The following is a 15,331-nucleotide window of genomic DNA, read 5'->3' as shown; positions in this document are numbered from 1 at the left end:
CTCCTCTGAACAGTTGATGTTGAGATGTGTCTGTTACTTGAAATATGTGAAGCATTTATTTGGGCTGCAATTTCTGAGGTGCAGTTAACTCTAATTAACTTATCCTCTGCAACAGAGGTAACTCTGGGTCTTCCTTTCCTGTGGCGGTCCTCATGAGAGCCAGTTTCATCATAGCACTTGACATTTTCCGGATTGATTTACCTTCATGTCTTAAAGCAATGATGGACTGTCATTTCTCTTTGCTTATTTGATCTGTTTTTGCCATAATATGGACTTGGTATTTTACCAAATAGGGCTATCTTCTGTATACCACCCCTACCTTGTCACAACACAACTGATTGGCTCAAATGCATCCAGAAGGATAGAAATTCCACAAATTAACTTTTAACAATGCACACCTGTTAATTGAAATGCATTCCAGGTGACTACCTCGTGAAACTGGTTGAGAGAATGTCAAGAGTGTGCAAAACTGTCATCAAGGCAAAGGGTGGCTACTTTGAAGAATCTAAAATATAAAATATACTTTGATTTGTTTAACACTTTTCTGGTTACTACACGATTCCACATGTGTTATTTCACAGTTTTGATGTCTTCACTATTATTCTACAATGTAGAAAATAGTAAAAATAACGAAAAACCCTTGAATGAGTAGGTGTGTCCAAACTTTTGTACTGAATCTGTTATTCAATGCGTTTCTATTAGCTAATAGCAGTAATCCCAAATTCAATGTTTAAACCCCCCCAAAAGAATTGGATATTTTTTGATACCTTAAGGGGTTTTAAAATTCAAAATCAAATAGCTAAATTATCTTTGGTATGACCATCTTAAAACAATTCCATATGTTAGCTTATGAGAATGAAAGATTTAGAACTCATGTTTCTATGTGAATTTGGTCAGGCCGCCCAATAAGTTATATATTGTAATTGTAAAGTACTTTTCAAACCGTTTGGATTAAAATTCATATTATTCAAACCTTTTGGCATCAAATGTTTATAAAGGACTGAAAAAAATACTATGGTGATTGGTGAAGGGTTTCCTTTTAAATAACTATCAAATCAGTATAATTTTTTATCTAATTAGAAAATGTATTTTGCATTAACTTAAACCGCTGAAAATTGAGTATTGGCCATAGCTTAGCATAAACACACTGTAGGCCTCACATGACAGTGAAGATTACCCTGCTGTCACGATCGTCTGAGGAAACGGACCAATACGCAGCGCGTGGAGTGAACATGATGACTTTATTTAAATAAAAGCAACCACGAAAACAACAAACAAAAGACGATAGTGAAGTCCTACAGTGACTATGACTGAACCTGGAACAAAAACCCACAATTCCCACAGGAAAACAATCAGATTAAATATGGCTCCCAATCAGAGATAACGAGCCGACAGCTGACACTCGTTACCTCCGATTGGGAGTCATTGACCAAACCTAGACATAAACCCCACAGAACTGCAAACATAGAAATACACCCAAAACCCAACATAACCAAACCAAAACCCAACAAAACAAATACACCCTGGCTCAAATATAAAAGTCCCGGAGCCAGAGTGTCACAGTACCCCCCCCTAAAGGTGCGAACTCCGGGCGCACCAGCATACAGTCTATGGGAGGGTCTGGGTGGGCGTCTGTCCACGGTGGCGGCTCTGGCCCTGGTCGTGGTCCCCACCCCACCTTAGTCACTATCCGCTTCCGTAGCCTCCTCCATATGACCACCCCCCAACTAAACCCCACTGGATTAAGGGGCGGCACCGGACTAACGGGCAGCACCGGACTAAGGGGCAGCACCGGACTAAGGGGCAGTACCGGACTAAGGGGCAGCACCAGGATAAGGGGCAGCACCAGGATAAGGGGCAGCACCGGGCTAAGGGACAGCACCGGACTCAATGGCGGATCCTGGCTGGCTGGCTCTGGCGGATCCTGGCTGGACGGCTCATGGCTGGCTGAAGGATCTGGCTGCTCATGGCTGGCTGACGGATCTGGCTGCTCATGGCTGGCTGACGGATCTGGCTGCTCATGGCTGGCCGACGGATCTGGCTGCTCATGGCTGGCCGACGGATCTGGCTGCTCATGGCTGGCCGACGGATCTGGCTGCTCATGGCTGGCCGACGGATCTGGCTGCTCATGGCTGGCTGACGGATCTGGCTGCTCATGGCTGGCTGACGAATCTAGCTGCTCATGGCTGGCCGACGGATCTGGCTGCTCATGGCTGGCCGACGGATCTGGCTGCTCATGGCTGGCCGACGGATCTGGCTGCTCATGGCTGGCTGAAGGCTCTGGCTGATCCTGTCTGGCGGAAGGCTCTGGCTGATCCTGTCTGGCGGAAGGCTCTGGCTGATCCTGTCTGGCGGAAGGCTCTGGCTGATCCTGTCTGGCGGAAGGCTCTGGCTGATCCTGTCTGGCGGACAGTTCAGACGGCGTTGGGCAGACAGGTAGTTCAGGCGCCCTTGGGCAGACGGGCAGTTCAAGCGCCGTTGGGCAGACGGGCAGTTCAGGCGCCGTTGGGCAGACGGGCCGTTCAGGCGCCGTTGGGCAGACGGTCAGTTCAGGCGCCGTTGGGCAGACGGCAGACTCTGGCCGGCCGAGACGCACTATAGGCCTGGTGCATGGTGCCGGAACTGGTGGTCCCGGGCTGAGGACACGCATCTCCGGGCTAGTGCGGGGAGTAGCAACAGGGCATGCTGGACCCTGGGGACGCACATAAGGCCTAGTGCGTGGTGCCGGAACTGGTGGTCCCGGGCTGAGGACACGCATCTCAGGGCTAGTGCGGGGAGCAGGAACAGGCCGGGCTGGGCTGGCGACGCACACCATAGACTTGGTGCGGGTGGCAGGAACAGGCCGGGTCGGGCTGGCGACGCACACCGTAGACTTGGTGCGGGTGGCAGGAACAGGCCGGACCGGGCTGGCGACGCGCACCGTAGACTTGGTGCGGGTGGCAGGAACAGGCCGGGTCGGGCTGGCGACGCACACCGTAGACTTGGTGCGGGTGGCAGGAACAGGCCGGACCGGGCTGGCGACGCGCACCGTAGACTTGGTGCGGGTGGCAGGAACAGGCCGGACCGGGCTGGCGACGCGCACCGTAGACTTGGTGCGGGTGGCAGGAACATGCCGGACCGGGCTGGCGACGCGCACCGTAGACTTGGTGCGGGTGGCAGGAACAGGCCGGGTCGGGCTGGCGACGCACACCGTAGGTTCTGTGCGTGGAGCAGGAACAGGCCGGGCTGGGCTGGCGACGTACACCGTGGGCTTGATGCGTGGAGTAGGAACAGGCCGGTCCGTACTGGGAACACACACCACTGGCTTTAACTGGGGATCAGGAACGGGCCGGACCGGACTGGTAACACACATCAGTCTCTCACGCCGTGCCGCAACAACTTCCCTTCCTCTACTCACCAATGGCTCCCGTAATCCGATAGCCTTCTCTCCACATCTCCCTGTGGCAGCCTCCTGCTGCCCAACCGCCCAAGCCATGTGCCCCCCCCAAAAAACTTTTTGGGGTTGCCTCTCGTCCCTCCGACGATGGCCCTGCCGACGCCGTTGTTCCTCTCTCCGTCGCCTCTCCACTGTCTCGCTCCATGGACGGCGATCCATCCCCTCCAGGATTTCCTCCCAAGTCCAGGACCCTTTTCCGTCCAAAATCTCCTCCCATGTCCAGACCTTTGGAGCTGGGTCCTGTTGCCGCTTGACACGCTGCTTGGTCCTCTTATGGTGGGTTTTTCTGTCACGATCGTCTGAGGAAACGGACCAATACGCAGCGCGTGGAGTGAACATGATGACTTTATTTAAATAAAAGCAACCACGAAAACAACAAACAAAAGACGATAGTGAAGTCCTACAGTGACTATGACTGAACCTGGAACAAAAACCCACAATTCCCACAGGAAAACAATCAGATTAAATATGGCTCCCAATCAGAGATAACGAGCCGACAGCTGACACTCGTTACCTCCGATTGGGAGTCATTGACCAAACCTAGACATAAACCCCACAGAACTGCAAACATAGAAATACACCCAAAACCCAACATAACCAAACCAAAACCCAACAAAACAAATACACCCTGGCTCAAATATAAAAGTCCCGGAGCCAGAGTGTCACACCTGCAGTGTTTTCTCTACCAGGACGTCTCCTGGCCCGTACCGACGTCCGCATATTGACTATCCCTTAAAGAAAATGTTACCTAAGTACAGATGTTATTGGTTTATCTTAGCCGAGAACACGCTGTAGGCCTGACATGACATTTATGATTGGTGCTTCAACTTAAAATACATACATGTATCTCAACAGTTGAATTTGTTATCTAATGACAAAGTAGTCTCACCATTCATTACATAATGGAAACAAATATATTACCGTTTGTCACGATTGCTTGAACACATTTCTGGAATCAGGGTTCACTGTTGCAAAACAATTGATGTAGCCCACTAAAGTGAAGTGCCTTTGCCAAAAACAACAAATAATGAGAGGATTTCTTTTGCTGTATTAACACCCCCTGAAAACTGAGATACAGGAAGTACAGGAAGCCTTCAGGAAGAATTCACATCCCTTTTCTTTTCCCACATTTTGTTGTTGGATAAGTTGCAGGGGTTTGATGGCACAAGCGGGGAGCCCAGACAACAGTGAGTTGCAGTATTCCAGACGGAAGAGGACACGTGCCTGTACTAGGAACTGCGCCACTTCCTGTGTACGGATGTTGTAGAGCATGAAGCTGCAGGAGCGGTCACTGCTTTGATGTTTACAGAGAACGACAGGGTGTTGTCCAGGGTCACACCAAGGTTCTTTGCACTCTGGGAGGGTGACACTGTGGAGTTGTCAACCGTGATGGAGAGGTCTTTGAGCAGGCAGGCTTTCTCGGGGAGGAAGAGCAGTTCCGTCTTGTCGAGGTTGAGCTTGAGGTGGTGGGCCGACATCCAAGCTGAGATGTCTACCAGGCACGCAGAGATGTGTGTCACCTTCTGGGTGTCAGAAGGTGGAAGGAGAAGAGTAGTTGAGTGTCATCCTCATAACAATGATAGGAGAGACCATGTGAGGATATGACGGAGCCGAGTGACTTTGTATAAAGAGTATAGATGAGAGGGCCTAGAACCGAGCCCTGGGGGACACCAGTAGTGACAGCACGTGGTGTAGACACAGATCCTCTCGACGTCACCTGGTAGTAGCGGCCTGCTAGGTAGGATGCAATCCAAGAGTGTGCATAGCCTGAGCATAGCCTGCCCTGAGAGGGTGGGGAGGAGGATCTGATGGTTCAAAGGCAGCGGATAGATCTAGGAGTATGAGAACAGAGGATAGAGAGTCAGCTTTGGCAGTTCGGAGAGCTCCGTGACACAGAAAAGAGCAGTCTCGGTTGAGTGACCCATCTTGAAGCCTGACAGTTTAGGGTCAAGAAGGTTGTTCTGAGAGAGATAGCAGGAGAGTTGGCTAGAGACGGCACGCTCAAGAGTTTTGGAGAGAAAAGAAAGAAGGGATACTGGTCTGCAGTTGTTGACATCGGAGGGATCGAGTGTAGGTTTTTTGAGGAGCGGTGCAACTCTCGCTCTCTTGAAGACGGAAGGGACATAACCAGCGGTCAAGGATGAGTTGATGAGCGAGGTAAGGTAAGGGCAAAGGTCTCCGGAATTGGTCTGGAGAAGAGAGGAGGGGATAGGCTCAAGCGGGCAGGTTGTTGGGCGGCCGGCCATCACAAGTCACAAGATTTCATCTGGAGAGAGGGGAAAAAGAAGTCAAAGCATAGGGTAGGGCAGTGTGAGCAGGACCAGCGGTGTCATTTGACTCAATAAATGAGGATCAGATGTCGTCAACCTTCTTTTCAAAATGGTTGACGAAGTCGTCCACAGAGAGGGAGGAGGGAGGGTGAGGAGGAGGAGGATTCAGCAGGGAGGAGAAGGTGGCAAAGAGCTTCCTAGGGTTAGAGGCAGAGGCTTGAAATTTAGAGTGGTAGAAAGTGGCTTTAGCAGCAGAAACAGAGGAAGAAAATGTAGAGAGGAGGGAGTGAAAAGATGACAGGTCCGCAGGGAGTCTAGTTTTCCTCAATTTCCGCTCGGCTGCCCGGAGCCCTGTTCTGTGAGCTCGGAATGAGTCGTCAAGCCACGGAGCAGGAGGGGAGGACCGAGCCGGCCGGGAGGATAGGGGACATAGAGAGTCAAAGGATGCAGAAAAGGAGGAGAGGAGGGTTGAGGAGGCAGAATCAGGAGATCGGAGGGAGAAGGATTTAGCAGAGAGAAGAGATGATAGGATGGAAGAGGAGAGAGTAGCGGAGAGAGAGAGAGAAGGTTGCGACGGCACATTACCATCTGAGAAGGGGCAGAGTGAGTAGTGTTGGAGGAGAGCAAGAGAGAAAAGGATACAAAGTAGTGGTCGGAGACTTGGAGGGGAGTTGCAGTGAGATTAGTAGAAGAACAGCATCTAGTAAAGATGAGGTCAAGTGTATTGCCTGCCTTTTGAGTAGTAGGGGGATGGTGAGAGGGTGAGGTCAAAAGAGGAAAGGAGTGGAAAGAAGGAGGCAGAGAGAAAATAGTCAAAGGCAGAGGTAGGGAGGATAAAGTCACCCAGAACTGTGAGGGGTGAGCCATCCTCAGGAAAGGAACGTATCAAGGCGTCAAGCTCATTGATGAACTCTCCAAGGGAACCTGGAGGGCGATAAATGATAAGGATGTTAAGCTTGAATGGGCTAGTGACTGTGACAGCATGGAATTCAAATGAGGAGATAGACAGATGGGTCAGGGGGAAAAGAGAGAATGTCCACTTGGGAGAGATGAGGATTCCTGTGCCACCGCCGCACTGACCAGATGCTCTCGGGGTATGCAAGAACACATGATCAGACGAGGAAAGAGCAGTAGGAGTAGCAGTGTTTTCTGTGGTAATCCATGTTTCCGTCAGCGCCAAGAAGTCGAGGGACTGGAGGGTAGCATAGGCTGAGATTAACTCTGCCTTGTTGGCCGCAGAAAGGCAGTTCCAGAGGCTGCCGGAGACCTGGAACTCCACGTGGGTCATGCACGCAGGGACCACCAGATTAGAGTGGCAGCAGCCAAGCGGTGTGAAGCATTGTATGGCCTGTGCAGAGAGGAGAGAACAGGGATAGACAGACACATAGTTGACAGGCTACAGAAAAGGCTACAATAATGCAAAGGAGATCAGAATAAAATTAACTAAACATCTGAAGAAGCGAGAGAGCGGGGCCTCCCTCACTTACCTTTCACTGAAAATCTCAAATATAACTCTCCCAACTTCCACTTTAGAAATTATAATTGTTGTAAACTACAGCGGTTCCATGTTTTCTAGGAATAGACTTTAACTTCGTTTATTCAGCTAGCTAACTTGGTACAGTATTCTTCCGTGAAAACCGCCCAGGGCACCGTATCCTATGATGCCATAGCTAACTAGCATGCTAGCATCCAATAACACATGGTTTAGCACCAATACTTGGTTACAAATTCCTTTCATAACACAGAAATAATTAAACGTTGGCTAGCTAGCACAAAGCTAGCTACACATGTGGACTACACATCTCGAATGTTCAGAAAGTGAAGCTTTCTCATTGACTAAAATGATATTGTGTTTAGGTGCTACAGTACTGCTAGCTGGTAGTGTTGGCTTGCTAGCAGTGGCTGCGGTGTTGACTTTGTTTGAAAAAATGGCGTCGCTGCGAACGAATGTAGCTGGCTAAAATGATATTGTATTTAGTTGCTACAGTACTGCTAGCTGGTGGTGTTGGCTAGCTAGCAATGGCTGCGGTGTTGACTTTGTTGTGAAAAACGGCGTCGCTGCAAACGAATGTAGCTGGCTAGCTAACCTCGATAGTTTCTCTATACTACACCTTTATCTTTGATACAAAGACAACTAGCTAATATTACACTAATCAAATCGTTCCATTTTAATGTAATGTGTGTCATATTACCTGCGGAGCGAAGTACAGCATGACTACTCACTCCAACTCAATCAATTCTTACAAATATTCAATTTGTTTCAGAAACATTTACATTTTAGTCATTTAGCAGACGCTCTGGATAAGACTTACAGTTAGTGAGTGCATACATTATAATTTTTTATATTTTTTTCATACTGCCCCCCCCCCCGTGGGAATCGAACCCACAACCCTGGCGTTGCAAACGACATGCTCTACCAACTGAGCTACATCCCTGCCGGCCATTCCCTCCCCTACCCTGGACGACGCTGGGCCAATTGTGCAGCGCCCAATGGGTCTCCCGATGCAGTGCCTTAGACCACTGCGCCACTCGCCACCTGCAGGACGAGCAGTACACCCTCCCCTCACTTTGTGCTCTCCTCAAAGCTTAGGGGCAGCGCTCTCTCTCCTTCTCTCCTTTCCGACACATAATTAAAACAATTGATCAATTATCCAACACGAATTTAGAATGACAGTTGTGCTTCACGTTGAGTCTATCACTCGGATTTAAGACCCTCAACTTAGTACACACCGACACTGGCAGAATGTACACTACAAGTCAAACGTTTGGACACACCTACTCATTCAAGGGTTTTTCTTTATTTTTTCTATTTTTTACATTGTATAATAATAGTGAAGACATCAAAACTATGAAATAACACATATGGAATCATGTAGTAAACAAAAAAGTGTGAAACAAATCAAAATATATTTTATAATTGAGTTAATGACAGATCGGTATCTCAATGCATTTTTAATCTAAATTACAATACATTTCCCAGTGTACAGACCCCCACAATCAACCTGATACCCAAAATAAACAGTTTAGGGCAACCCTAAATCAATTTACGGGCACAGTTGATTCAATGCCCTTGCTGATGGAAGGAGGTTTTCACTCAAAATCTCACGATACATGGCCCCATTCATTCTTTCCTTTACACGGATCAGTCGTCCTGGTCCCTTTGCAGAAAAACAGCCCCAAAGCATGATGTTTCCACCCCCATGCTTCACAGTAGGTATGGTGTTCTTTGGATGCAACTCAGCATTCTTTGTCCTCCAAACACGACGAGTTGAGTTTTTACCAAAAAGTTCTATTTTGGTTTCATCTGACCATATGACATTCTCCCAATCCTCTTCTGGATCATCCAAATGCACTCTAGCAAACTTCAGACGGGCCTGGACATGTACTGGCTTAAGCAGGGGGACACATCTGGCACTGCAGGATTTGAGTCCCTGGCGGCGTAGTGTGTTACTGATGGTAGGCTTTGTTACTTTTGTCCCAGCTCTCTGCAGGTCATTCACTAGGTCCCCCCGTGTGGTTCTGGGATATTTGCTCACCGTTCTTGTGATCATTTTGACCCCACGGGGTGAGATCTTGCGTGGAGCCCCAGATCGAGGGAGATTATCAGTGGTCTTGTATGTCTTCCATTTCCTAATAATTGCTCCCACAGTTGATTTCTTCAAACCAAGCTGCTTACCTATTGCAGATTCAGTCTTCCCAGCCTGGTGCAGGTCTACAATTTTGTTTCTGGTGTCCTTTGACAGCTCTTTGGTCTTGGCCATAGTGGAGTTTGGAGTGTGACTGTTTGAGGTTGTGGACAGGTGTCTTTTATACTGATAACAAGTTCAAACAGGTGCCATTAATACAGGTAACGAGTGGAGGACAGAGGAGCCTCTTAAAGAAGAAGTTACAGGTCTGTGAGAGCCAGAAATCTTGCTTGTTTGTAGGTGACCAAATAAATATGTGATTTTCTGGATTTTTTTTCCTCATTTTGTCTGTCATAGTTGACGTGTATCTATGATGAAAATTACAGGCCTCTCTCATCTTTTTAAGTGGGAGAACTTGCACAATTGGTGGCTGACTAAATACTTTTTTCCCCCACTGTATGTAACTCATGCCTGTCAAAGTGGATGGCCCTTGATAATGTCCCGATTCCAATATCTGGGGAACAATCTGATTTCCCAAGCAAACAAATCTCTCACCTGAGCCTCCACCGCCATTCTGTATGATCCATTATGTCCTGTCCATTTTCTGACCAGTACACCAGCAGCATGAGAGGAGTTTGGATGTGATCTCTCTCCATGCTCAGGACCCATGCCACACTCCTGCTGCCCGTACACAGGTTGCTGGCTCGGACTCAGGTCTCAAGTAGAAGTGGTGCAGGACAGGGCCGTAGTGAATGCCAGCAGGACAGGGCCGTAGTGAACGCCAGCAGGACAGGGCCGTAGTGAACGCCAGCAGGACAGGGCCGTAGTGAACTCCAGCAGGACAGGGCCGTAGTGAATGCCAGCAGGACAGGGCCGTAGTGAATGTCAGCAGGACAGGGCCGTAGGGAATGCCAGCAGGACAGGGCCGTAGTGAATGCCAGCAGGACAGGGCCATAGGGAATGCCAGCAGGACCGTAGTGAATGTTAGCAGGACAGGGCCATAGTGAACGCCAGCAGGACAGGGCCGTAGTGAATGCCAGCAGGACAGGGCCGTAGTGAATGCCAGCAGGACAGGGCCGTAAGGAATGCCAGCAGGACAGGGCCGTAGTGAATGCCAGCAGGACAGGGCCGTAGTGAATGCCAGCAGGACAGGGCCGTAGTGGATGCCATTGTCGCCATTACTTCAGCCGGTTAGAGGGGGTGAGGCTCACAATGTTCTCTGTCGAATTGTCCCTTCCATGCATCTAGATACCGTCTGTAGTCACTATCACCATAACTTCGAGAGAGGACAGACCAGAACAACAGTTTAAGGCATTTCTGATGCAGGAAATCATTTACATTTTAGTCATTTAGCAGACGCTCTTATCCAGAGTGACTTACAGTTAGTGAAAGCATACTTTTCATACTGGCCCCCCGTGGGAAACGAACCCACAACCCTGGCGTTGCAAGCGCCATGCTATACCAACTGAGCTACAGGGGAAATCCAGACAAATTATTCACCGCTTGACTAATTAATACATTCCCAATTTTCTTAATAGAAAATTTCTAAGACGAACGTCAAAGCGAATAACAACACACTGTTGAAACCATTTTGCAAATTGTCTTATACTCCCTTATCATATTGGCGACCTCACCGCAGAATTACAGGGTCAGGTTAGAGGTTAGAGGGCTAACCCTTAGGGAGAACCATACAGCAGACCCAATCTGGTGAGATTTGTATTGAAACAAAGACAAAAACTAAACAACCAAAACAACACCAGCAATCCACTTCTTCATATTATACTTAAATCTCACCCAGTGTCTCTAGCCTTTCTAGTGAGGATGATCTCACCAGAAAGTCAGGACAGAGGTCATTCAACACCATTAAGTATTTTCTTTCCCTGTACTTCAGACTACTTATTTAAAGACATTTTAAACATTTTGTGTACCAGGTTTACTTACATTGGCTTTCTCAGTACATTTCTTTTCCGGAGAACTTCCATGTGTACAACCCAAAATTCGGACAATAGATACTTCAGAAAATGTCATTTGTGTGCCCTTTAAGGTGCATCCTTTCTAACCCATGAAAAACCTACTAAAACCAAATTAAAAGACCCCACACAATTAAATCAGACCCGGTATTAACACCACTAACAAATATTCATAAATGGTGTGCTGGTGTGTGTGGAAAAAAATGTAGGGCAAAAACAAACAAATGGCCAGGCCTTACTTATTTGTGAGCTCCCTTTACGGCCGGATCCGGGTACCTTTATATTTATAAAACTGAATAATTTCACTAACTGCTCTCCCAAGACAACGGCCTCGGGAAACATTTCAAAGGGAGAGATAGGGAGGAGAAAATGTACATTTCGTTAGTATTCTCTATGCTGACAGGTTTTAAACCTACCATCAAAGCAGATGTGCACATTCTATCAATGTACTCACATACCCAGTCTTTTTGATGCTGAGTACATCTACTAATTTTGGTTTTATCGGTTTTGCTTTTCTGTTGATAGAACTCTGACATCAAAACGCTGGTGTATTGAGCTTTTGATGTATATTTTATGTTATTGTGCCAACTCACAATAGCATCTCTGAATTCTTTATTAGATTGGAATTTCCCGTTAGCAGGGAAATGCTGACCGATTTTATCCCGTTTGCAAAAATAATCCCATATTCCAGCCGAATTGGTAGAATGCTTGTGCGCTTCTTGTAGTGCATCAATGGTTTTGCTATAGTTTTCCTCCTCTATTCCCCCTTTACGGGAGTGTCAGAAACCACAGATGCAATTTCAATGGTGGTTATTTCTGCGCCTCTCTTAACGGTGTCTAGGGTGTTTAAATTTCCTCACTCACGGCTCTAATACACGGCTTCTACTAACTATTTTCCAAGATAGGGATACCCACTTCCCCAGAGAGTAGTTATGGTATTTGTGCCTATTAATTGGTTACGGCACCTGATACCTTGTATTAGAACCAATACGGAAGCGTCTGCCAATTCACTACTGGAGAATACGGGAGACCTAATGTCTTATACCAGTGTCACGCTTCAAATATCACTGTTGTTGACAACACATATTCCCAAAATTATTCACAGTTGTCTTCCTATTTCCACAAAATCTGTCACGGTTCCCCGCCCCAATAGGGCATAAACCAACCTCTCTCCTTATTGCTCGTGCTAATACATACAAATCACTTTCAAACAATGTTCTAATATTCTTTTGCTTTTCCAACCATGGAGGGGGCCATCCTCCAGAACCTGGACTACTTTCCTACAACCTATCGTACGAGTACACAAGCATGACAATTTATCCATACACAAACTCACTCTACGGCCTCACGGCCACTGTGGCTGTGCTTTCACCCCCCTTACGGGTCTGGCCGAGAAACCCCCCCACTAGGGATTTACCCTCCGCAGGACCACCCTGTTCAGGACTTACCCTTTCAGGATTTACCCTCCACAGGGACCACCCTGTTGGGGACTTACCCGTTCTGGGTTTACCCTCCACAGGGCCACCCTGTTGGGGACTTACCCATTCTGGGTTTACCCTCCGCAGGGACCACCCTGTTCGAGACTTACCCTTTATCTACGACCGGTCGTAAGACAATGGGACTTCCGAATAAGCTCAGGCTTTCTAGGTCCGTATTCTATTATTGTTCAGCCTACGACTCTCATCTCCCCAAGATGTCAAAATGAATGGTAACAGGTGTAGGAACTGTGACTACCTTGTTTTTTGTACCGGCTCCTGCTCCACTGATTCGGACTCTCCAGTTCGACTGTAAATCGTGGTGAATCCTGCTGACGACGCCACCTGTTAGGTTCTGACAAACAGAGTAAAACTCATGGACGACTAGTAAAGCTCAAACCAAGTTTATTCAGTCTGTAATGGTGGACTTTCCCCACGATCACCATGATGAGAACATCTCTGAGCTCCTCCAGCATCCTGCTCTGAGCCAGGATATAGGCCTCCAGGCACCAGCCATTCTTAAGAAACTCTTTGGACACCCATATCGTGTCCCTGATGTTGGAAAGGTGATCTTCACCTGCGATGAAGTCTCTGTGTCACGGATTCTGCCGAGGCTGCTCCTCCTCCTGGTTCGGGCAGGCTTCGGCGTTCGTCGTCCCCGGAGTACTAGCTGCCACCGTTGATTGTTTCTATGTTTGATTGCTTTTGTCTGTCTTTTACACCTGTGTCCGTTTGTGTCTGATTATGTGTTCTATAAGTTGCCTGTTTTGTATTGGTTAGGTTGTGTGTTGTTTTTCGCCTGTCCGTAGTGCTGCGTGTTTTTGTATCTGTTTCGTTGTTTAGTGTAATATGCATAGTTTGCGTATTGCTCGCCTCTGTTTTGTTTTGAGGCCGTTTACTTTGCCTAGTGGTTTCACAGTAAACTTTGTTGGACTAAGCTTCGGTGTCCTGCGCCTGACTCCCACACCACATACACCTCAGCCTTGACAGAACAACACACCAGTATGGAGTCAGCAGGAGCAGTGGCGGCACCCAAGTCGCTGGAGGATCGGATCAGCGACCAAGACATCATGATCCGGCAACTTGGGGCCGCCATGAACGAGGTGTCCAACACTCTGCGCCGGTTGGTTACGGGAGAGGTGCCCACGCCTTCTCACACCATCCCATCACCAACGGCCAATCCTCCTCTCTCAGCACCGGAACCCAGTGGCATTCGGCTCTCGCTCCCGAGGGCATATGATGGTTCTGCAGCCGGGTGTCAGGGGTTCCTCCTGCAGGTGGAACTCTACCTGGCCACCATACACCCAGCGCCCTCGGGATACGAGAGCGTCTCCGCCCTCATCTCCTGTCTATCCGGCAAGGCGTTGGAGTGGGCCAACGCCGAATGGAGGGGAATAGACGCCGCTACCATCACCTACGCGGAGTTCTCCCGCCGCTTCAGGGCTGTCTTCGATCATCCACCTGAGGGGAAGGCGGCGGGGGAGCGTCTGTTCCACCTCCGACAGGGGAAGAGGAGCGCACAGGAGTTCGCCCTGGAGTTCCGGACTCTAGCGGTGGATGCGGGGTGGAATGAGAGGGCCCTCATCGACCATTACCGGTGTAGCCTACGAGAGGACGTTCGTCGTGAGCTGGCCTGCAGGGACACCAACCTATCCTTCGACCAGTTGGTGGACATCTCCATCCGTCTCGACACCCTGCTGGCTACCCGCGGACGTCCCGAGTGGGGGTCGTCGATTCCACCCTCCAGCACCTCCGAGCCGATTCCCATGGAGCTCGGAGGTGCTGGCGCTAGGGAGAGGAGGAGAGAGAACCCGAGGGGGGCCATCCCCTGCACCAACTGTGGCCGTGGAGGACACACCGCGGCCAGGTGCTGGGGAGGGTCTCCTGGGAGAGGGGACAACAGGTCACGCACTGGGGAGTCATTTCAGGTGAGTAGGCGCCCCACTTACCCAGAGCTCTCTGTTGGTCACATGTGTATACCTGTGAGATTTCCACAGGTGGCACCTCATTCCCAGCATAAGGCGCTAGTAGATTCAGGCGCAGCTGGGAATTTTGTTGATCGTGCATTTTGTTATAGGTTAGGAATTCCCCTTCGGCCGGTAGAAGCCCCCTTTCCTGTTCATGCCCTAGACAGCCGGCCGTTGGGGTCGGGGTTGATCAGAGAAGTCACAGCACCACTTAAGATGACGACGCAGGGGGGTCATGAGGAGATCATTCAGTTTTATCTGATTGACTCTCCTGCGTATCCCGTGGTGCTGGGGCTTCCCTGGTTAAGCGCCCATGATCCTACCATTGCGTGGCAACAGAGGGCTCTTATGGAGTGGTCTGCCCAGTGTGTAGGGAGATGTCTAGGGGTTTCCTTAGGGGCGACCTCGGTAGAGAGTCCGAACCAAGTGCCCGCAATGCGCATTCCCCCTGAATATGAGGATTTAGCACTGGTGTTCAGCAAAACGAGGGCAACACGGCTACCACCTCATAGACAGGGGGATTGTGCGATAGATCTCCAAACAGGAGCGGCATTTCCGCGGAGCCGTGTGTATCCCCTGTCTCAAGA

The sequence above is a fragment of the Coregonus lavaretus genome, assembly GCF_964263955.1.
Source record: "Coregonus lavaretus genome assembly, chromosome: 20".
Classification (NCBI taxonomy): Eukaryota; Metazoa; Chordata; class Actinopteri; order Salmoniformes; family Salmonidae; genus Coregonus; species Coregonus lavaretus.
The sequence above is the reverse complement of the archived record's forward strand: the minus strand, read 5'-3'. Positions refer to the sequence as shown.